This window comes from Capra hircus, chromosome 23 (assembly GCF_001704415.2).
Source record: "Capra hircus breed San Clemente chromosome 23, ASM170441v1, whole genome shotgun sequence".
NCBI lineage: Eukaryota > Metazoa > Chordata > Mammalia > Artiodactyla > Bovidae > Capra > Capra hircus.
This window is the reverse complement of record NC_030830.1, coordinates 21,350,697-21,375,707: the sequence shown is the minus strand read 5'-3', so window position 1 is coordinate 21,375,707 and position 25,011 is coordinate 21,350,697. Positions and strand designations below refer to the sequence as shown.

The window sequence follows — 25,011 nt, the reverse complement described above, 5'->3', positions numbered from 1 at the left end:
TCCTGAGAACTCTGGAAATGATCTGTCTAACCCCCCAAGAAAGTCTAAGAGTCCAGTGTCCTTCACTTGAAGTGTCCAGGTTTGGAAACTCCGTGATTTTCCTTCCTGACTCTTAATCGCCCTTGTGTGTTATGCTGCCCCTTTCCTTGTTTGCTAGTTCACAGACCCAGGAATATTCGTACCTCTAATAGCAGGGCTGGTAGAGCTAGAGGTCGGGACAGAGCTCCACAGAGGGAAGGCGTGGGGCTGCGGATGGATTGACAGAGCAGGAACCGTCCCTGGGGGCACCTACCTGACGGGAGGAAGGAGAGTGGATTCTACACAGACATTGAGAGAGAGAGTTAGGACTGTGTTTGGTTGTGGCGCTTTTGCTTACAGGCCCAGATAGCTGAGAAATCTTTGGGTTCTGGCTACTCAAAGTGTGGTCCGAGGAGCAGCAGCAAGAGCTCCCTGTGGGAGTTTCATAGCAATGCAGGGTCTCGGGACCAGCGCACAATTTAGAGAATCAGGATCCGAATTGTAACAAGCTCTTGAGATAATTGCTTCCATCTTAGCATTCCAGAAGCACTACTCTAAAGCTGTCTTTCTCAAAATGCCATCCCTAAACACTCAGAACTCTTCTCAAAAAGAAAATTCTCAAGCTCCGCCCGACTTGCAGCGGTACTGCACTGGGTTCTCTGTGGGTAGACCCAGGAATCTGCATTTTCAATAAGCAACCTAGGTTCTTGTGCACGTTGATGTCTGAAGACCACTGGAGGCAATTACACGGAGGCGGTCTGGGCAGGGTGGGAGATGTGGGCTGGAAATGGTGTGATGACATGTAGCAAGCGCAACATGTAGCAACCTGCTGTGCTGGGAGCAGTGGGGGTGGGCTGGGGAGTCCCGCAGATACCTGAAGGAAACAAAGCTTTGTCTGTCCTCCAGAATCCCAGGGGTGTGGTAGCAGGGAGGCTGCCACATCTGCCCTCTCACTGCTGACCAATAAATCATGGAAGCCCTTGACCATTGTGATTAGAATCTCATTTCTGTTCAGGTCTCATAAAAGGCCATATCTGTCTCAGGGATACAGCAGTACCCCTGGTTCCTCAAGGCCAAAGAATGAGACTAATTTCCCTGTAAAAGAACCTGAAGAATAAAGTGGTACCCTCTTTATCTGCAGTAGTGAAGGTCACCTGCCCCTTCCTGATATTTAAAGTCACCTCTATCATTGGGGAATTTTCATCAGAGTCAGTTTGGTTTTGGGGATGTGAGAGTTCACTCAGTACTATCCCCTGGTGACCCTACAGCCCAGATCCCCTCCATCTGGCAGTGGGAGATCCTTCCCTTTCTTCCATTTGACTCTAGAGCCACCCCCAGAACGCAGTCTACCCAGTGTGAAGATGCCACCCTCCAGGGGTGGTCCCAGAGGAGAAGCCATCCTGAACCAGCACATAGGGGTCGGTGGTAAATCCCTTAGGAGGAGCAGATGGTCCTAGCACAGAGCCCCTCATAGCCAGATGTTCCCCATTCTCGGACACAGTAGTTTTAAGTGAGCAATGTCCTGGTTCAGGACCACTTGCACAGCTAGAGAAAGCGTCCGAGGGTCAGGGCTCCACTGGGTTGGAATAGGAGACCCAGATCCTACCCCTCACCAGGCTCAGAGCCGACCCCTTCAGCCATCTGTTCCTCAGTTTCCTATTGCACAGGATGGGAGAAGTCATTATTATTATTAATGATATTATGAAAAGAACTTAAATGTCCGTGTCATCCTACAGTTTACAAAACACACACTTAAGGCTCTTGGCAACTTAAATGTGATGTGGCAAAGGGAGAAAGTGTTACTTCTCTTTTAAGGGCAGGAGGGTGCATCTCAGGAAGGTGAGGTGTTTGTGTCCAGTCACTTGGTACCTGAGGCAGAGAGCAGCTCCGATGCGATCATTGGAGGATGGCCTATTTCCTGCATTCTCCTCAGATGAAAGGGAACTTTCCAGATATCTTCATGCTTTACTTTTCTTTATTCACTTTCAGTGGTTGCTGCTGTAGAAGCCATTTTTAAGTGAGGAGCTTGCCCTAGCCTATAGTTCACGAAGACCCTGCTATGCTTTGGCCTCTCTCTGGGTTGATGGCCATGGCCCCTCAGAGAAATAGAAAATCACCATATGCTTTCAAAAGTTTAAGTCTCAATTATTATTTCCTCCAGCAGAGAATCTCAAACTTTCTTCACTCTGCTCTTTTAAGCACAATTGCTCCCCCAACACAGACTGCTGAGACTTCATATTTCATTCACAAACACACATTGAACTTGTACAGAAGGAAATAGGGCTGTTTGCATGGACTGTGATCCCTCAATAGGGCCCTTAGCTTTGTGCACATAGGCCTTACCCTGGGTCACCTTTTCTAGCATATTTGCTCATGTTCACAAGGTGAACTGTCCTGAAACTCACGCCCATTGTTGTAAGAACAAATTATATGACTTACAACATGCAGAACTCCTAAAGACTGGGGTATCCTTTTGATATCTAATCTTGATTCCTCATGTTTCCTCTAAATTAATAACCTTTTGTGAAGAGGATTGAACTGGGACAATACGAAATAAAACCTGCTACTAGACTGCCACCTCTTAGTGTTACTCTCATCCATCACTTAAAACTCTATGATCAAATATCTTACACTCAACCGCGACCAGGAATAGACTCATCTCAGACAAACCTGTATCTTCTGGTGGCCTGACTCTGGCTCCATTGGGTCTCACCTTTTTCTGTGAGGAAATGAAACAGAAAGAAGAGAGTCTTCCGCTTTTTTCCTGGGACCCTCAGGCTTTGTCCTTCCTTGAGGAGCAATGAAAAGTGCACTGGACTGGGAGGCAGCAGTCCTGGGTTTCCATCCACATTCTGCCACAGGCCAACCTTCCTGGCCGTTAAGAACCTATTTACCTCATCTGTACAAGTGAGTTTAGAATGATTTTTAAGCACAAGCTCTAAACCCTAACTTTCCTGGCGGTCATGACTTTCTGCAGCTCCACCCTCCTTATTTGGTGTGATTTTCTCAAGACTGAACAGACCAGGAAGCTGTCAGGTGTGTCAGGCCCACACGCTTCCGTGGGGCCATCACCAGCCCCAACATGCAGCGTGCGGCTGCAGTAACGTGAGCGCTGCCCGCAGTCGGCCCCCGAGGAGGAGAGAGCTGATCAGCAGTGCCTGGAGTCAGACCTGGCCTCTCTGCTGTTCCACTGCTCACACTCGTGCCGGAAGCTCAAGTTGGGGTGGGGGTGTGTGACTCACGTTCCCTTCTTAGTCAGCCTCATGGGCCCCGCTGTCTTACAAATAGCCTTCTATTATTTATTTATGGTTGTGCTGGGTCTTCTTTGCTGGGCAGAGGCTTTCTATGGTTTGGGTGAGTGGGGGCTACTGTTAACATGGTGGATGGGCTTCTTATCACAGTGCCTTCTCTTGCTGCAGAGCAAAGGGTCTAGGCAGGCAGACTTCAGGAGTTTGCTGTGTGTGGGCTCAGTAGCTGTGGCCACAGGCTTAGCTTTTCTGAGGCATGTGGGATCTTCCTAGAGCAGGGATTGAACCCAGGTCCCTGTATTGACACTTGGATTCTTAACCATTGACCTACCAGGAAGTCTGCAAACATCCTCTATAAATCTCTCTCTTCCAGCTCCTCATTTTAGCCAAGATAACTGAAGCAGCTCCCTGTCCATCCTCATTCCATAACCCTGAGAGTGAGTGGACACAGGCCCCGTCATTAGAAATGATACCCTGGGCTTCCTGGGCTGTGGTTATTAGGCTCAGGCTGGTCTGTGCTTAGTGCTCAGAGGGAGATGGCTCTCGGCCCCTGCCCTGTACGTCTTCTGTATAACTTCTATCGCTCCCGGGCTGTGGACATGAAGGCCCTTCTGGGAGGGAGAGGACAGTGTTTGAACATCGGCTGCCTCATGTGCTGCCCTGTAGTTCTCTCCCAGGCTTGGTGGTGCCACTGCCTGCCCTGCATCTGATTGACCCACGTGTCCTCTGGGTGCTGGACCTTAGGGTTGGAGAAGCAGCATGTGGGGTACAGAGAACACAGACCCCCAGTCAAAATAGAAACCAGACCGAGGCTAGGACTGTTGTCTGGCTAACAGCCTATATGAGCTGTGAGCTCAATGCATGTGTTCTTCTTCCTGAGTATCAATTTCCTGTGCATAAATACATGTTAGAGAATCTATCCTGGGTGCATTACTGTTAAGGGGATGTGAAATTATGAATGAAAAGACCTGCCCCACAGCAGTTACAGAGTAATTTTTAAGTCACATACACTGGACACATGAAGGCGTCATTAATTCAGTACTGTCATGATGACCCCAAACTTCCTGATAGTCTCCTTGTAAGTTCTTTTCCTGGTTAGCCTTCTAGGTGGATCTTAGTCACATTTATTATACTTAGAAATATACTGGACATGTTGCCTTATTCTTCTATCGGGTTGGATTCCCTCATCTTTCAGCTGGAAAATATCAGAGAAGAAATCATATACTGACTGAGTTTCAGCAAGATGACAATTCTTCAGTTTTCTAATCTTACAGAAGTTCAAAAAAAAAGATCTAGTTTTAAATAATGGAATCAAAATCAAAATTTAAATCAAAATCCATGGAAGTAAAGAGGACAGTTTTTCGCTCAACAGCTACAAGCTCTTTTCCATTAGTCTCTGTGAATGGCTCTCAGGGATCCTTAGGACCTCAGGAAAGCCCTTCTCTGCTGGGCTTGTGGAGAGTTAAGGAGAATGTCACAAAGTGGGGATGAGGGGAAAGGGGCTAGAGAGCGTCCCTGCTCTTATACTTAGAGTGGGAAAGAGAAGATGCCTCATTGGTCTATATCAGGGGTAAAATCACTCTCTTTAGCTATAGTGTCCTGGATGTTTTTTCGGGGGGCTAAAACCATTCCCCGGATTGCCTGGCATTGTTCCAACATGTGACATGGCCTGGGGAAGAGGAAATGGAGGCCTGATCACCATGGAGTAAGAGGTCAGCTACAAGAGGCAGAAGGGGCAGACGTCTGGCCTGGAGCTGGCCCTGCTGCTGGGTGACCCATAAAAGGCAAATTCCTGCTCAGTCGGCTCATAAGGTGGACTGGTTTTTGTCATCCTTACTGGATCATTTTGAAAAATTGTCAAGTGCAATCCTGCCTCCAATTGTACTTTTTCCAATCCTAAAATATGATGCTGTGAAAGTGCTACACTCAATATGCCAGCAAGTTTGGAAAACAGCAGTGGCCACAGGACTGGAAAAGGTCAGTTTTTATTCTAATCCCAAGGAAAGGCAATGCCAAAGAATGTTCAAACTACCGCACAATTGCGCTCAACTCACACGTTAGTGAAGTAATGCTCAGCATTCTCCAAGCTAGATTTCAACAGTACATGAACTGAGAACTTCCAGATGTTCAAATTAGATTTAAAAAGGCAGAGGAACCAGAGATCAAATTGCCAATATCTGTTGGGTCATAGAAAAAGCAAGAGAATTCCAGAAAAACATCTTTTGCATCATTGACTACACCAAAGCCTTTGACTGTTCGGATAACAAACTGGAAAATTCTAAAAGAGATAAGAGTACCAGACCACCTTACCTGTCTCCTGAGAAACCTGTATGCAGGTGAAGAAGCAACAGTTAGAGCCAGACGTGGGACAATGGACTGGTTTCAAATTGAGAAAGGAGTACATCAAGGCTGTACATTGTCACCCCGCTTATTTAACTTATATGTGGAGTACATCATGTGAAATGCCGGGCTGGATGTAGCACAAGCTGGAATCAAGACTGTGAGGAGAAATATCAATAACCTCAGATATGCAGATGATACTAACCTTATGGCAGAAAGTGAAGAGGAACTAAAGAGCCTCTTGATGAAGGTGAAAGAGGAGAGTGAAAAAGTTGGCTTAAAACTCAGCATTCAGAAAACTAAGATCATGGCATCTGGTCCCATCACTTGATGGCAAATATATGGGGAGACAATGGAAACAGTGACAGAATTTATTTTCCTGGGCTCCAAAATCACTGCAGATGGTGACTGCAGCCATGAAATTAAAAGGTACTTGCTCCTTGGAAGAAAAGCTATGACCAACTTAGACAGCATATTAAAAAGCTGAGACATTACTTTTGCTGACAAAGGTCTGTATAATAAAAACTGTGATTTTTCCAGTAGTCATGTATGAATGTGAGAATTGGACCATAAAGAAAGCTGAGGGTCAAAGGATTGATGCTTTCGAACTGTGATGGTGGAGAAAATTCTTGAGAGTCCCTTGGAGATCAAACCAGTCGATCTTAAAGGAAATCAACCCTGAATATTCATTGGAAGAACTGATGCTGAAGCTGAATCTCCAGTACTTTGGCCACCTGATGCATAGAGTCAACTTATTGGAAAAGACCTTGATGCTGGGCAAGATTGAAGGCAGGAGAAGGGGTCAACAGAGGATGAGATGGTTGAATGGCATCACACACTCAATGGACATGAGTTTGAGCAAGCTCTGGGAGCTGGTGATGGTCAGGGAAGCCTGACATGCTGCAGTCCATAGGGTTGCAAAGAGTCAGACACGACTGAGTACACGAACAACAACCCATGCTAGTAATGTTGTGCTTAAAACCCTGCATGCTGGGCCTCAGAATAATGTGAATCAAGAACTTCAGATGTCCAAGCTGGGTTTAGAAAAGGCAGAGGAGCCAGAGATCAAATTATCAACATTGCTGGATCATAGAGAAAGCAAGGGAATTCCAGAAAAAAATATGCCTCTGTTTCACTGACTACACTAAAGCCTTTGACTGTGTGGGTCATGACATGCTGTGGAAGGCTCTGTTGTCACCGTGCTGTACTCTTTTTCAATCCTGAACCCCTCTGTCATTATACAAGGGTTCTAACTGTTGCTTCTTGACCCACATACAGGTATTTCAGGAGATAGATAAGCTGGTCTTGTACTCCCTTCTCTTTAAGAGCTTTCCACAGAAAGATTTTCTCTTTTTGGACTCTAAAATCACTGCAGATGGTTACTGCAGCCATAAAATCAGAAGATGATTACTTCTTGGCAGAAAAGCTATGACAAACCTAGCCAGTGTGTTGAAAAGCAGAGACATCACTCTGCCGACAAACGTCCCTTTAGTCAAGGCTATGATATTCCTAGTGGTCACATACATTTGTGAGAGCCGAATCATAAAGAAGGCAGGAAGCCAAAGGATTGATGCCTTCAAACTATGGTGCTGCAGAAGACTCCTGAGAGTCCCTTGGACAGCAAGGAGATCCAATCAGTCAGGAAATCAACCCTGAATACTCACTGGAAGAGCTGATGCTGAAGATGAAACACCAGTATTTTGGTCACCTTATGTGAACAGCCAACTCATTGGAAAAGTCCCTGATGTTGGGAAAGATTGAGGGCAGAAGGAAAAGAGAGTGTCAGAGGATGAGATGGCTGGATGGCATCACCAATGCATTGGACATGAACTTGGGCAAACTCCAAGGGGTGGTGAGGGACAAGGAGGCCTGGTGTGCTGCAGTCCACGGGGTCACAAAGAGTTGCACATGACTGGGAGGCTGAACTATGTAGCACTTGTTAGAACAACTTTATTGAAATATAATTCACCCACTGAAAAGAATCAATTTTAGCATATTCACAGAGAAATGTGACCATCTCCACAACCAATTTTGGAAGGTTTTCATCACCCAGAAGCATTTTTAGAATGTTGTTCTCCCAGGACCAACTTCTCAGGTGGCTCAGTGGTAAAGAATCTGCAGAGAGAATCAGGAGACACAGGTTTGATCCCTGGGTCGGGAAATCCCCTGGAAAAGAAAATGGCAACTCACTCAAGTATTCTTGGAAAATTGCACGGACAGACGAGTTGGAGGCTACAGTCTGAAGGGTCACAAAGAGTCGGACATGAACGAGAGACTGAGCAAGCAAGCAAGCATTGAGGTACCAATTTATTCCTGGGCAGTCAGCCCCTATTTCCCTTCAACATTCCCCTCATCTCTAGACAAACACTAAGCTACTTTTGATCTAAATGGATTTGCTTATAAATCTTATATAAAATCCAACAATTAGTATGATCTTCTATTCTTGTTTTCTTTTGCAGAGCATAAAGTATTCAAAGCTCACCCATGCTAGGCATCCATGTACTAGACATCTGTACTTCCTTCTTTTCATTTTCAAATAATTTTCCAATGCAGGTTTGTACCGCTTTTACTTATTCATTCATGAAGGGATGGAAATTTATTTCTGCTGTTTGGCTATCATGATTAATGCTGCTGTGAGTGTCACGTATAAACTTTTGTGTGGACAGATGTTTTAATTTTTCCCAGGTAAATATCTAGGAATGGAATTTATTTATGAGTCCTAGAGTAACACTAGGTTCAAACTTGGAAGAACTTCCAGATTGTTTCCCAAAGTGGTAGCACCTGTTTGTATTCTCACCAGCAGGTTCCATGGTTCCCAATTCTTCACATCCTTTCTGAGGATATGAATCTTGGTTTCTGGATTTTCACAGACAGGATGTCTCTTATGCTCTCCAGGCGAATAAACTCTGGGTTACATTTCCTATTACAGCTCATAAGCTTGAGCAAACCAAAGGGAAGATTTTTTTTCCAGATTTGGCTAATTCCCTAAGGATAAAAACAACTCCTCCCTCTGAAATATTGCCCACATTTATATTTTGGCCTAAACATTTATTCTCTTGGTACTGTACTTATGGAAGCTTTTTATACTTATTATTTTTATTTGCTTTCACTGGATAAATAAGCCTTAAAACTAGGCCAACTATGTTACTAAAAATGGAATCTCCAAGGCCTATTTTTTCAATCCTGCTATTTTTCTGGCACCAGGGTAGTTGCCCGAATACAAGTCCACCCAAACCAATGATACTTTATCTCTTCTGTGAGTCAGTGCTGGTTTGTGACATGCTTGTTATCGGCTCACAGTAAGAAACATACAGACATGGAAAGTGAGCATAAGCAAGTAAACTACCTTATCTTGACCCAGACTGGTAATTGCCAGGGGAAAGATGAGCACTTTTATCATGTCATTGGATCTGCTAAGACTGTTGGATTATTAGTCCTCATGGACTAGAGATTGTAGCTTGGTGTCTAAAATAGTACTTTCAAAAGACATTTGTGTGGCCCACATGTAAACTGATCAATTTTATAGATACTTTCCCCATAAAAATGCATATACAAAGAATACAAAGGTTCAGTTTAGTCGCTCAGTCGTAGCCTACTCTTTGCAACCCCATGGACTGCAACACAGCAGGCTTCCCTGTCCATCGCAAACTCCCAGAGTTTGCTCAAACTCATGTCCATTGGGTTGGTGATGGCATCCAACCATGTCATCATCTGTCATCCCCTTCTCCTCCTGCCTTCAATGTTGCCCAGCATCAGGGTCTTTTCCAATGAGTCAGTTTTTCGCATCAGATGGCCAAAGTATTGGAGTTTCAGCTTTAGCATCAGTCCTTCCAATGAATATTCAGGACTGATTTCCTTTAGGATGGACTGGATGGATCTCCTTGCAGTTCAAGGGACTCTCAAAAGTCTTCTCCAACACCACAGTCCAAGAGCATCAATAGTCTGGTGCTCAGCCTTCTTTATGGTCCAGTTTTCACATCCCTACATGACTACTGGAAAAACCATACTTTGACCAGATGGACATTTGTTGGCAAAGTAAGGTCTCTGCTTTTAAATATGATGTCTAGGTTGGTCATAGCTTTTCTTCCAAGGGGTAAGTGCCTTTTAATTTCATGGCTGCAGTCACTATCTGCAGTGATTTTGGAGCCCCCCAAAATAAAGTCTGTCACTGTTTCCATTGTTTCCCTATCTATTTGCCATGAAATGATGGGACTGGATGCCATGATCTTAGTTTTCTGAATGTTGAGTTTGAAGCCAACTTTTTCACTCTCCTCTTCCACGTTCATCAAGAAGCTCCTCAGTTCCTCTTGGCTTTCTGCCATAAGGGTGGTGTCATCTGCATATTTGTGATTATTGATATTTCTCCCAGCAATCTTGATTCCAGCTTGTGCTTCATCCAGCCCAGCATCTTGCATGATGTACTCTGCCTTAGGCTTCCCTGATAGCTCAGTTGGTAAAGAATCCGCTTGCAATGCAGGAGACCCGGTTCGATTCCTGGGTTTGGAAAATCCCCTGGAGAAGGGAAAGGCTACCCACTCCAGTATTCTGGCCTAGAGAATTCCATGGACAGTCCATGGGGTCGCAAAGAGTCGGACACGACTGAGCCACTTTCACTTTCACTACTGACTCTGTATATAAGTTAAATGAGCAGGGTGACAATATACAGCCTTGACGCACTCCTTTCCCAAACTGGAACCAGTCTGTTGTCCATGTCTGGTTCTAATTGTTGCCTATTGGCCTGCATACAGTTTTCTCAGGAGGCAGGTAAGGTGGTCTGGTATTCCCATCTCTTGAAGAATTTTCCACAGTTTGTTGTGATCCACACAGTCAAAGGTTTTGATGTAGTCAATAAAGCTGAAGTAGATGCTTTTCTGGAACTCTCTTGCTTTTTCTACAATCCAATGGATGTTGGCACTTTGATCTCTGGTTCCTCCTCCTCTTCTAAATCCAGCTTGTACATCTGGAAGTTCTAGGTTCACATTTTGCTGAAGCCTAGCTTGGAGAATTTTGAGCATTACTTTGCTTGCATGTGAGATGAGTGCTATTGCGCAGTAGTTTGAACGTTCTTTGGTATTGTCTTTCTTTGGCATTTCCTAACTTACAAAATTAACATGCAACATAACATCCGGTTATGACCAACCTAGATAGCATATTCAAAAGCAGAGACGTTACTTTGCTGACTAAGGTCCGTCTAGTCAAGGCTATGGTTTTTCCAGTGGTCATGTATGGATGTGAGAGTTGGACTGGATCAGCACAAGGAGAGGTCTGGTCCACGGTGAGGGGCGCCGGGCTGCCTGGTTGGTCTGTGCTGGTACAGAATGCGTCCTGTTCTTGTTTTGTCTCTCTGTGTCATGCACTCAGATGTCCTTGTCTGATGCTGATCTTCTGTGAGATGACTTATGTTCAACAGGAGAACAACGCAGATGCGTGGTGAGCTCCAGCCCAGCTACAGGACCAAATGTATGTCCTAGGGTATGAGATGAAGGTGATCTGTCAAGTGTTTACAAATGTAAGGGATTTTCATGTAACTTTTGAAAGCATTATTTACCAGCAGACAAGAGAATTGAAAAGATACTCAAGCACACACAAAAATAAATAATTCATATTCTTCCCCTCATTCCCCATTCACTCAAGTCCTCTTCTCAGAAACAACTGCAGTTAAAATTTTCTCATTTTTCTTTCCAGAAACGTATACTGTTCATTAATGAATACTGTTAGATCAGTAAAAATGCTCAGGCCACAGCCTGGGAGAAATTATTGTAAATTCACATATCTGATAAAGGACGTGTTTTAGAATATACATAGAACTCTTCAACTCAACAAAATGAAAATAACAATTTAAAAATAAACAGAAACCTCTTCTAGAAGATGAAACAATGGAAATATATATGAAAAGATGCTAAACGTCTTATGTTGTTGCTGCTGCTGCTGCTGCTAAGTCGCTTCAGTTGTGTCCGACTCTGTGCAACCCCATAGACAGAATCCCACCAGGCTCCCTCATCCCTGGGGTTCTCCAGGCAAGAACACTGGAGTGGGTTGCCATTTCCTCCTCCAATGCATGAAAGTGAAAATTGAAAGTGAAGTCCCTCAGTCGTGTCTGACCCTTAGTGATGCCATGGACTGCAGCCCATCAGGCTCCTCCGTCCATGGGATTTTTCAGGCAAGAGTACTGGAGTGGGGTGCCATTGCCTTCTCCCTTATGTTGTTAGGAAATGTAAATTGCAAAGACAGCAATGTGCATCACACCTGATGGCACATCTACAGTCCAAGAACTGATGATGCCAAGGCTGGAGCAGCAGAAACCCTCATTCACTGGGGCAGGAATAGGAACTGTCACAGCCACCAGAAATGAGGGCCAGCAGTTTCTAATGAAGCTACACAGAAACTCTCCATCCTGTCTCCTGATCCATCTAGTATTTCTCGAATTCATTTGAAAACATATTTGCACAAACCTCTGCACACCAATGTGTATATCAGAGCGCCTCTTAAGTGTGGGCTGCACATAGTGACTTTCTTCTAGAGATCACAGAGTGAGGAGTGGGAAAGTAAATATAGAAGTTCACAAAGAAACCTGAGAAATGTACCTTAGCCAGGTGATGAAGTGAACTTATCAGTGATATCCCAGTGGACAGTGCATCCCCTTGGTGACTGGAGACTGTCACTCATCTCTGTGGTCCTCTTCCCCAAAACCCTGGGCCCCAGTCAGATCGCAAGATGGTCTACTATGTCTGTGAGCAGTGCTCCCCGAAACATCAAAGTCATCAAGAACAAGAGAAGTCTGTGACTGTCACAGCCAGAGGAGCCTGAAGGAGACACGATTCAGACTTAATATGTGTATTTGACAGGATCCTGGGTCAGGTTAAAGGAAAACTAATGAAGTCCAAATAAATTCTGGAGTTTAGTAACACTGTATTAATATTGGTCATCAGCTGTGAGGAATGTATGATGGTGGTATAAAATGTCTTCACCGAGTGTGGGATATATGGTAACTCTTTACTAACTTTGCTACTTGTTTGTAAATCTCAAACTATACTAAAATGAGAACACATTTTAATATCAGCTAGAAATGAACAGGAAGTGGAAGAAGCAGTTATCAACTTTCCAGGATGTTTTCATCAAGGAGCTGCAGACAGGAGACATGGAGAGAAAAGGTGGAAACCCGAGATACTGGGCAGGGCTCCAGGGTCTCCTCTCCTCTAATCCTTGCTGTACCCTCGAGCCTGACCCCAGAGCTGCTCAGAAAGCACCTTCACCCCTTCTTTCGACCAGGGCAGCCATCTCTGTCTGACTCAGACCACAATGCATCCTCTGCCTTCCCTGTGCAGAACTGGAGAGGAAAGAGTGGTCGTGACCCCGTGTGGCCACAGGGCTGATGACTGGACACCTGAGCTCCCCTTTGACCTCCTTACCAGAGACCTGCCCAGGCTCTCCTTAGGCTCGCAGCAGTGGGTGAGTGCTGTGTACATAAGCTGGTGTCCATTCAGTGTCAAATTCAAAGCCTGAATTGTCACCCAAAATACACGCTGACATGGACATTTCTCTCCCCATTAAATAACCAAGGACTTTGGCCTCAGAGAGGATCAGATATCCAGGCTGTTATGCCAGGTCCAAAGTGGACCCCACAAGCATACAGCGTGTCTTCAAATCAAGAGATGGGACCTCAGAGCCCAAGTACTGTCACTTCATCTGGCTACTGCCAGACTTATAGACTCTCCCTCCGGGGAATCAGCTCTGGAACCTCCATTCCTAGGATGCGGTAGAAGAGGGGAGGAAGAGGAGGGAAAGGAGATCCCAAAGTGCCTGTAAAGGTGGGGAGGCTCCTGGAGAAATGCGGAGAGGCAGGAAACACTGACATTATGGGATGGAGGCCACTGGTGTGTGGGGGGAGAAACCGGGGAGGAACCAGAGGGGAGAGGATGGGGGCGGGTCACTGAGTGGACGTGAACACAGGGAGGTGGGGTCTGTGTGGGGAGAGGCACAGGGGCTTCTGGCCTGGGTGCTGGTAGAGGCTCTGTTTTCCACCGGGATGATAAACACACAGGTGTCAGCTCTATATTTTGCTGGTAAGCTATACTTATGTTTTCAGTATTTTTCTGAAATTACATGTATCAGTTCAGTTCAATTCAGTTCAGTCGCTCAGTCGTGTCCAACTCTTTGCAACCCCATTGACTGCAGTGAGCCAGGACTCCCTGTCCATCACCAACTCCCAGAGTTTACTCAAACTCATATCCACTGGGGATTCCCTGGTGGCTCAGACTGTAAAGCATCTGCCCGAAATGTGGGGGACCAGGGTTTGATCCCCGGGTCAGGAAGATCCCCTGGAGAAGGAAATGGCAACCCACTCCAGTACTCTTGCCTAGAAAATTCCATGGATGGAGGAGCCTGGTGGGCCACAGTCCATGGGGTGGCAAAGAGTCAGACATGACTGAGCGACTTCACTTTCACTGTCTTTCATATCCATTGAGTCGGTGATGCCATCCAACCATCTCATCCTTTGTCCTTCGTTCTCCTCCCACCTTTAATCTTTCCCAGCATCAGGGTCTTTTCAAATGAGTCAAATCTTTGCCATCAGGTGGCCAAAATACTGGAGTTTCAGCTTCAGCATCAGTCTTTCCAATGAATATTCAAGACTGATTTCCTTTAGGATTCACTGGTTGGATCTCCTTGCTGTCCAAGGGACTCTCAAGAGTCTTCTCCAACACCACAGTTCAAAAGCATCAATTCTTCAGCGCTTAGCTTTTTTTATAGTTCAACTCTCACATCCATGCAGGTATGCTGTGACTCAAGTACAGGTGGAAGAAGGGAAAAGAGAAAAGGATAGAGCACAGGAGATTAAAAGAATTCTTCTCTTCCAGAGAAATACCCCCACCTCAGTCCCACTCCACACACCCCCATACACGATGCTGGGAGAGGGGATGGGGCAGGGAGACTTAAGGAAGGGAGAGCCCATCCTCAGCTCACAGTCAGGGGCTACTGGGAAATTGTCCATTTATTTGCTAAAACAGCAGGGAGCGATGTGTCAGAAAGACGCCCAACAGATTGGGAAAAAGATCTGCCCAGCTGGTGGCCATGAAGGTGTTTCCAGGAGATCAAAGGACAGGACCTGGAGGCCACAAGGGTGACAAGGAGATCAGGCATGAGTGGGGGCCAGGGGTCCCCCTAACATTTTCCAGAGGCAGGAAAATGACCTTCCGCCTCCCTAGACCTACACTCAAGGACACCAAGGGGGGGTTGCCCTCCTCTCCAGGCATCACACACCTCCCACCCTTTGAAGCCTGGAAGAGTACTCCTCTGCCCTGAGTCCTAATAGCCCAGGACCCCAGCCTCCTGCCTCTTCATCCCCTTCGTGGACGTAACAGACAGAGACCTGATGTCTGAATCCCCGAGGCCTGATCCCTCCACTTTCAAATCTAACTTCTGGCTCCGAGGATGACCCAGGGTTTGGGGTCAGGGGTCCCAGAGAGGGAGGCTTCCCAGGGCCCCACAGGCCGTAGCTGAGCCAGGCTTCTAGCTGCGCAGAATCAGCCGATTCTGGAACAAAACCCGAAAAAAAAAAAACAAACAAACAAACCCACGAACAAAAGCACTGCAGGCTCCTCTTAGCCGAGGTATGTGTGGGGTCTGTCGGCGGCTGAGGGTGAGGTGGGGGAAATCCGCCTTTCTTGGGGGTCCTGCGCCTCGGCGGGCAGTCCTCTGCTCCTCCCCCTTGCAGAGCACCCCTCCCCCAGATTTTGGTCAGAGGCAGGCACTCTGAGAGCAGCGGAATTCTTGAGTTCCTAAAGCCTCCACCGTCCGAATCCGACGAAAACATCAGCGCAGGCAGATCGGTAGAGACCCTAAAACCAAGGAACGGCTCTGATTGGCTTCTAGAAACCGGAGACGCAATGGGAGTGAGACCTGGGAACTCGTCATGAGTATCCAGGCAGAAAGGCCCGACACAGTTTGAGCGAAGAGAAAGTGAAACTCCAGAGAGGTGCGGAACCCCTGCCCCTACTCGACACTTGCCTCCCTATCCCCCAGACATCACCTTCTGGCCTAAGATCCGATCGCCTTGCTCGGGGACCTGGGACTTTGCCCTGACCCTGCTGCTCCTGCCTGGAGGACCCTGTTACACTGTCTCCCTGAGTCCTGGCCCAGGGCCGTCTCAGAATCTGTCTGTGGGCTTAGGACCTGGGACCTCAAAGACAATACCATTTATGTGGGTTTCATCTGTGAACATTTACCGTGTTAGAAATACAAACAGAAATCTATTGATTCAACTATTATATTAAGAACCATTACATGAAAAGACATTTTCATGAAAAAAATCACTATTTTCAAAATAAAACAGTATAGTGAGAAGTGATCTTTTCTAGATTTTACATTCTTGCAAAAGTTTACATTCTTTTCTTGTATGTCTCATTAAAAGACTGAAAATTTTGTGTATCTGCTTCTGTTTTTAATCTTTTTGATTGAGTATATTAAAAAATCCAGCCTCACACAAATAGGTAACAGAAGTATCTTGAATAACGTTTTCAGGTAACTGTGGTTCCCAGTTTGATACAACACTAAACAAGTGGTAGCGGCTTACAGGTAGTGTCTTATTTTCAGTGATAACCTGTAACTGTCACTGAGTATTTCCAAATCTGTTGTATATGAATATAAGGTCTGTCCTGAACATTGAATGAATATTGTGCTAATGCGTGATTTTTTTTAAGTAGTGTATTGTTTCACCAAGTTGTATAGATTTTAAAGTGTTAAAATTTAAGATTATCAAACAATCACATTTGTTAATATCACCGCAGTTGACACTAGAAAAGTTTGTCAGTACTGGGAAGCTGTCAAGATTAATTTTCTCATGAGAGCTTGCATTTTATCATGGGCAAAAAATAGTGTCAGTTGCTATTCTAGAAGGGAGAAGCTCCCATTCATTATGCCAAAATAACTAAATGTAAACAGTCATAGTTTTCCTATTCTTCATTCTCAAAGTGAAAATGGCATTCCATAAAAAAAGAAGCTAAGTCAACTCAGAATAATGATTTTCCTTGGGACATGGTACTTTAGAATATAGCAGCAGTAGCAGCAGCAGCCATTTCATCCTATCAAATATTCTAAATTGTGGACTTAAGATTGGTGACTGTAGCAACTTAATAATTTTTAATACTACAACCTGGATATTTTTCAGTGAAACTTGCTTTTCTATTCTACAATTGAATGATGGTGAAGAATACAATAACTGCTATTGCTGTTTGTTGAAATAACCCTTATTTCTGCTAAGTTTTACCTCAGAGCAAATGTCAGCACAGTGAAAAAGGTAGGGGCTTCCCTGGTGGAGCAGTGGTTACTAATCTGCCTTCCAATGACAGGGGACGTGAGTTCAGTGTCTGTTGGGGAACTAGGATCCCACGTACCACAGGGCAACTAATGAGCCCATACACTCTAGAGCCCAGGCTCTGCAACTAGAGAAAGCCCCAGTGCCTCAGTGAAGACCCTGTACAGCCAAAATAAAAGTAAATAAACTAAAAAAAAGGTGAATAAATTTTTGGTAATGTTATGAAAGTAGTTTTGACCCATAATTGGATCTCAGAGACTTCAAGGGTTCCACAGACCAGACTTTGAGAATTTCTGTTCTGAGTAAAGCAGGGAGACTACAAGCTGGTGGCTTCCCTTGTAGCTCAGTCGGTAAAGAATCTGCCTGCCACGCAGGAGACCCAGGTTCGATTCCTGGGTCAGGGGGATCCCCTGGATAAGGAAATGGCAACCCACTTCAGTATTCTTGCCTGGAAAATCCCATGGACACAGGAACCTGGAAGGCTACAGTCCATGGGGTCTTAAGAGTCAGACACGACTTACCAACTAAACTGCCACTACAAGCTGCCACCCACCTCTTTGCCTCCTCTTCACTTCTGAGAATACCTCTTCCGGAACTGGACTCCCTGCCTCCCAAACCTTTCCTTATTACGGCTCTGCCTCTCGGCTCTTCTAAAAGAGAACTTAACCCTAGAAAATTGATGCCAGAGTATCTCCATAGACAGGGAGTTGGATGACAGGTGTTTCCCCTTTGGAATGGGAACAGTTTGTGCCTGAAGACAAGAGAGAGAAATTCATTCATGACCCATTTTGAATTTGTTCATTTCCATTCACTTCAATCACTCAGTTGTGTCCGACTCTTTGCGACCCCATGGACTGCAGCAGTACACCAGGCCTCCCTGTCCATCACCAACTCCCGGAGTTTACTCAAACTCATGTCCATTGAGTCGGTGATGCCATCCAACCACCTCATCCTCTGTCATCCCCTTCTCTTCCCATCTTCAATCTTTCCCAGCATCAGAGGCTTTTTAAATGAGTCAGTTCTTCCCATCAGGTGGCCAAAGTATTGGCGTTTCAGCTTCAGAATCAGTCCTTCTAATGAATATTCAGGACTGATCTCCTTTAGGATGGACTGGTTGGATCTCCTTGCAGTCCAAGGGACTCTCAAGAGTCTTCTTCAACACCACAGTTCAAAAGCATCTGTTCTTTGTGGCTCAGCTTTCTTTATAGTCCAACTCTTACATCCATACATGACTACTGGAAAAACAATAGTCTTGACTAGATGGACCTTTCTTGGCAAAGTAATGTCTCTCTTTTTAATATGCTGTCTAGGTTGGTCATAAACTTTCTTCCAAGGAGCAAGCATCTTTTAATTTCATGGCTGCAATCACCATCTGCAGTGATTTTGGAGCCCAAAAAATAAAGTCTGACACTGTTTCCACTGTTTCCCCATCTATTTGCCATGAAGTGATGGGACCAGATGCCATGATCTTAGTTTTCTGAATGTTGAGCTTTAAGCCAACTTTTTCACTGTCCTCTTTCACTTTCATCAAGAGGCTCTTTAGTTCTTCTTTACTTTTTGCCATAAGCGTGGTGTCATCTGCATATCTGAGATTATATTTCTCCTCACAATCTTGATTCCAGCTTCTGCTTCTTCCAGCCAGTGTTTCTCATGATGTACTCAGCATATAAGTTAAATAATGAATTTGTTGATGCCAGCTTAATATTGATCCATATCCCAGACAGAAATGTGATCTGTGTGAGAAACAATATTGGCCCTTTGGTTTTAAATGGGTCTAATGCACCTTATTTGAAGCCCAATAATAGTAAAAATAATAGTGCTACTCAAAGTTCTAAGTCTGCACTTTCCATGTGGTCGGTGCTAGCTACTGAGCTATTGAGCACTTGAAACGTGGTTAATGTCATTGAGCAGTTGAAGTTTTATTTAATTTCATTTAAATTTAAATAGCTATATGTGGTAGTGGGCTTCCCTGGTGGCTCAGACAGTAAATAACCCTGCAGTGCAGGAGACCAGGGTTCCACCCCTGGATTGGGAAGATCCCCTGGAGAAGGGAATAGCTACTCACTTCAGTAATGTTGCCTGGAAAATTCCAAAGACAGAGGAGCCTGGTGGGCTACAGTACATGGGGTCACAGAGAGTTGGACATGCCCGAGTGACTTACACACACACAGACGTGCCTAGTAGCTACCATAGCTGACAGAACATATCTAAGTGTTTTAGTTTTCATTCTCCGGAGATACTGTATGAGTCACAGATTGAAGTACACTGAAGTTATCTTTATACATTTATTTTTGTGGGTCTTAGACATCACCTTGAAGTACAGAAGTCCAGAAAATTAATGCAGGAGAACTGGGTTCCATTTCTAGGTTGGGAAGATCCCCTGGAGAAGGGAATGGCTACTCACTCCAGTAATCTTGACTGGAAAATTCCAAGGACAGAGGAGCCTGGCAGGCTACAGCCCAGAGTGTTGCAAAGAGTCGGATATGATAGAGCGACTAATGCTTTCATTTTCTTTAACATCTAGAGTGCACAGACATTAACCGAAATATAATCTATAACTTCAAGTTCATCACTTTTCAAAAACACCCATCATTGGAGCCAATTTTGGTCTATATTACATTGAGACTCTGATGTCGTTTTTGCTAACCTGGTAAACATAAGCAAGCACTTATGTCTTCACTTAGCCACAAGAAAGTACTTATTGAATACCGCATTATAAAATACTCTGTAGGTCCTACATAGTTATGAAATAGAAAGCAGATGTAAACCCTAGAATTCCACCACCTTAGAATTCTTTACCTGTTATTCCTCCCCATAGTGTGTGTAAAGTGGTACCTGCCCCCAGTTTCAGCTTTTTGTTTCCTTTCACCCTTGGACACCATCCTCCTCATCGTCTCTACTTAAATGAAAATATACATAGAATTTTCACAATTGTAGAATGAAGAATTTTCTAAGCCCGACCCAGAGATTAAAAAAAAAACAACAAAACACCAAGAAAGAATAAACTTTCTATGGCAACTACAAACTTACAACCATGCAAACACATGTCCATAATCAAATTCAAAGACACATAAAAAATCAGACAGAAAAAGGTTAGCATGTATCAACATTTTTCAGTCAGAGATGCCAGGTACACACCTAGTTGAACACACTGTGGTTACTACTTATGCAGCAAAGGAGGGCACACATCGTAGGAATTCATAGGGCATTTTAGAATGAAAGTATAAGAAAGAATGTGTTATTGTGGAATTTGGGCTTTGGTTGGATAAAAGAAAGGTTTACTCTAAACTGAATATTGCCAGGAAGCATGGTCAGTTACATGACTGGGTGTCCGAATCAGTCTTATCTATAAGGAGGGCAGACTAGAGCAAGGAAAAAGCAGCAGCCGTCACTCCTGGTACCCAGGACGGGATGTTCAGTACTTTGTGAGCTGCACTGCACCCTGTGTTCTCTGCTCTTAAGCAAAACTGTGTATAGTCTTGTCTTATTTTGTGTCACTTTATTATGGTTTCAGTGTATTGATATTGGTATTTTATAAAATAGTTTATTCCTACTAGGCTTCTCCGTCCATGGGATTCTCCAGGCAAGAATACTGGAGTGGATTGCCATTTCCTTCTTCAGGGGATCTTCCAGACCCAGGGATCGAACCCAGGTCTCCCACATTGGAGGCAGACACTTTAAATGCCGAGCCACCAGGGCTAGCTTCAAACACTGAGGTCTAGCTGTGAGTGTCACACCTGTTCCCTGGGGTCAGGAGGCTGATTTTTCTGCTTCCTTAAATTTAATATTTTAAAATTCTTACATTGCAAGTGAAAAATAAAATTATAAGCAAACAATTTGGAAAAGAAGAAATGCAAATATCAAATAATTTATTATTAATAAATGGGAAAAATGAGACTATGAAAGGAAAAGTGGAAAGAAAAATTAAAATCTGTCAGCTTGGCAAAGATGAGAGGAAGATAAGGGCTAGGACCTTTAGTGGGTCTCCTTGGGAAAGTCAAGGGAGGGCAGGGTAAACAGATTAACATTGGCTGGTATGAATAACTTCAGCAGGCTTTGGGTTAGAGGTGGTCTTTAGGTGTCTGGTTCTGGCCCTGGGATCATTGGTGGTGGTGGTGGGTTAGTTGCTGAGTCATGTCTGACTCTTGCAACCCTGGCGTCTGTAGCCTGCCAGGCTCCTCTGTCCATAGGATTTCCCAGGCAAGAATCCTGGGGTGATTGCCATTTCCAGGGGTGACACCTGGGGCTCCTGCGCTGCAGGTGGTCTCTTGCACTGGGGCGGGCCTCCTACATTGCAGGTGGATTCTTCACTGACTGAGCCACCAGGGTGGCCTCCAGGTCACAGAGGCAGAGGAGTATTGCCTCTTGGGGTCCAAAGGCCAGACAGGGGAGGGAGGGCTCTGGATCGGTTAGTTTGCATATCAAATGCTTGTTCCTGGCAGGGGAATGCAATCTCTCCTCTGTGGGAAAGGTTTTTTCAAAAATTAATTAATTTTCCCCTTTCAGCTGGGTCTTCACTGCTGCATGTGGGCTTTCTCTGCTTTCAGAGAGCGAGAGGGCTGCTCTCTAGCGGCAGCGCACTGGCCTCTCCCTGCCACGGCTTCTCTTGTTGTGGAGCACAGGCTCTGGGCTCAGGCGCTTCAGTAGCTGCCGCACATGGGGTCAGCTGCTCTGTGGCGTGTGGAATCTTTCTGGATCAGGGATCATAACCCCTGTCCCCTGCATTGGCAGGGAGATTCTTACCCACTGTACCACCAAGAAAGTCCCTCAACAAAACATTCTTAAACAACTGAGATATCAGAGCAAATTTCCCCACATCTTGAGCCCAGGAGTTTAAGTATGGGAAGTTCTTTGGCACCTCGCCTCTGCTCCCATGCCTTGAGAATGCTGGATTACATGAGTCTTGATGAGACCATGCCTTATTACAGAAGCTGAAAACATACTTCCCTAACCTTCTGTTGTTGCTGCTGGGGCACAGGCAGGCGTGCTATACTCTGGCAATCTGGTGCACTTATGCCAGATTTTGATATAGGAGTTAGTTCTGTGAAGAACTGGGGCCTATTCCATCCACTAATTTCCTGAGCCCATTCCCTCCTAAACTCTTCATTCTCATTTCTCTATCCAGGAGAACTGTACTCATCAGTTGGGTCTGTGAATCCACTGGAATAGCTACTGCCAAACACACCTCTGGCTGCACTCCCATCGATAATAATCACTTCTTCATCCTCTGCTCCCTGCCAGATCATATCCACTCTCCATTGGCTTGGACTTATGCATGTCTTCTATTTATATGCTGTCAATCCCTATGATCCTCTCAAGTCCTGCTGACTCTTCCACCTCCTCCCCCTCTCCCTGCAGCTCCCAGCTCTCTGGGGGTCATGTGGACCCGTCTCCAGAGTTTGCAAGCTGGCAGGCACAAGTATCCCTCTCTCTTTGCACTCCACATGCCCCAGTGATGTTTGACAAATTTCCTGTGTTCTAAAATTAGCCAAGTTTGTTTTCTGCTGCTTATAGGTAAGACTGCTAATTTAATACTAAGCTAAGTATGTATCTGTACCATCTCAAAACACAGCTGACACAAAACTTATTTCAGAACCAAATGATTTCCAAAAGCTCACATACACCTGAACCTCACATGGCTTCCCCTCGCTCCTTCCTATTGCAAAAATTATCAGAACATGGCAGATAAAGGAATTCGCACAGCAGACATCTCAAATCTCATAGCATATCAAATGTGGAACTGGTATGAATTGCCAAATGTTTCCCGTTTCCTCAGCTGCTTAGAAGGATGACAGGAGAAATGATGGGGCAGAAAAGGTGCTTTAGAAAGATCGGTATGGAGGTTGTCATCAGTTACTGTTTGTGGCAGGGGCTGAACTTCTATGTAAAGTCACTCATTCTCATACGTTTGTCTCAACAACAGATGAAAAACCAAATCAAAGGCAACAGAAGTAATTGATTATTAGTAAACACATATTTTAGTAAGTACTCTAAAGACACTCCAACCATTCCCCTTAGAGAAAGAAGATCAGCTATTACCGTCTTCATTATAGAGACAAAGCAGCGAGGACAGGAGACTCCTCACTCTGCTGGAAGGCTCTAGTCCTCTGAGTGCTTTCAGAAACCTAGCAGGATGATCCAGCTGAGGCAGAGAGCTGGGAACGATGAAAAGAACAAAGGCTAAATGAAAAAAACCTGGGGCTGTGCCAGGAGGTCTTCCTCAGGGTCTCAGTGTAAGTTTGGACCTCCTGAGTTAAGCCACAGGAAAGGGAAAATTCTCCCGGTGAAGGCAGATGAGAATTCACAGATGAACTCTTGAGTTCTGGCATTGGTAAAGGTTACCTTCCCACCATCATGATCCAGAGCGACTCCAATCTGCCGGGGGCAGTAGGACAGGATCTGGAAGGGCCCTGGGCTGGTGCATATAGACACCCCAGCTGAGGACAGCTGCAGAGTCCAGACCCCTCCTCGAGGTGAAGCTGAGAAATCTTCCCACCACTGACTCTTGCCAGCCCCCTCCCACCCCCCCAGGCAGAATTTTGGCCATATTCCATTTTCCTGAGACCATTCCTCCTCCAGCTCCTCATTCTCCTCTCTATATCCAGGAGAAGGATACCCATCAGTGATGCCTATAAATCCACCAAGATCGTTACTGCCAAACACGCCTCTGCTTCCAGCCCTGTGTCTCCTTGCGTCTTCTTCCTCCTCTGCTTCCCACCAGATCCTGTCCACTTCCACTTCCCAGTACACTCTGCCCCATGTGAAGCCCTTACTGCCCAGCACCCCAGGCTCCGGATCAAATCGCTGACCACGCTGGCATTTGTTCATCCACAAGCCAGTGAACACCATACTCTTCCCATCTGGAGACACTGGGAGGTAGCCATTGGCTGGCCGGGAATTCAGGAGGCTCCTCACTGTGGGGCCAAGGAGACAAAGGTGTGGCCTCACAAAAGATACAAATGAGATTTGTCCCGTAGGTTCTGGGCCTTCATGACAATGGTGGGAGGCTCTTCAGGGGACCAGGACAAAGACTGCTTTTGACCTTGTGTTCAGACTGTTAGCAACCATATCTAGAGAGTATAAAGAACACAGAAAATTCAAGGCCTCAGGCAGTGCGATGAGACTTGAGAGGGAAAGTGATAAGGCCTGGGATCACTATAGCTGGGCAAATCTGATTTTGAAATCAGGATAAAGAATTTGGATACATTAGTTATACAAAAAGCTTCCTTTTTAAAACAGAAGTGCTGACCTTGAGTAATGGACCTTCACAGGAAAGCTGCAAACTTCAGCCATGATCCCCCCTAGATACTCACTTGTCTTATATTCCAGATCCCTCATCAATTTTCCTAGAGTGAAAGAACAAAAGGACAGTGAGCAATTCTTTCTTGTTTTTCTTTCTTTAGCCACAGCACTTGGCTGGCGGGAAGACCAGGGATTGAACCCAGGCCGACGGCAGTGAAAGCATGGAGTCCTACCCACTAGACCACCAGGAAATTCCCAACAATAAGCAATTTTAACACCACAGCTTCGGGGTCAAGTTCTCTTACATTGGCTCATATAACTTTAGATGATGACAGGGCACCATGAAAGTTCAAGTGAAATACAGAAAGCAATTCAGGAGACACCAGAGCTGTGCAGTCTAAATTGGTTATTGTAAGCATATATACCAACAAATGCTGAACCCACCTGGTGCTTCATTAAAGAGTACCTTGGCCATACCTCCACCTGTTGTTAAACTAAGTCTGAAACTTCTAGTCCTAAACCGCACTTTTTCTCTCCACTCTCACAGATACCTCTTTGAGATTCATTCTCCCAGTATTCTTTAAATTGTTAAAAAAATCTTATTGTGGTAAAAGCACATGACATTCACCATCTTTACTATTTTTAAACGTATAGTTCATTAGTGTTCAGTTCAGTCGCTCAGTTGTGTCTGACTCCTTACAGCCCCATGGACTGCAGCACGCCAGGCTTCCCTGTCCATCACCAACTCCCAGAGCTTGCTCAAATTCATGGCCATCGTATCGGTGATGCCGTCCAGCCATCTCATCCTCTGTCGTCCCCCTCTCCTCCTGCCTTCAATCTTTCCCAGCATCA

At 45.2% G+C, this 25,011-nt stretch overlaps 1 pseudogene; it reads right to left on the bottom strand.

The window, feature by feature from the left end:
* The window catches only part of LOC108633433, a 38,699-nt pseudogene extending 14,065 nt beyond the window's left edge, over window positions 1-24,634 (bottom strand).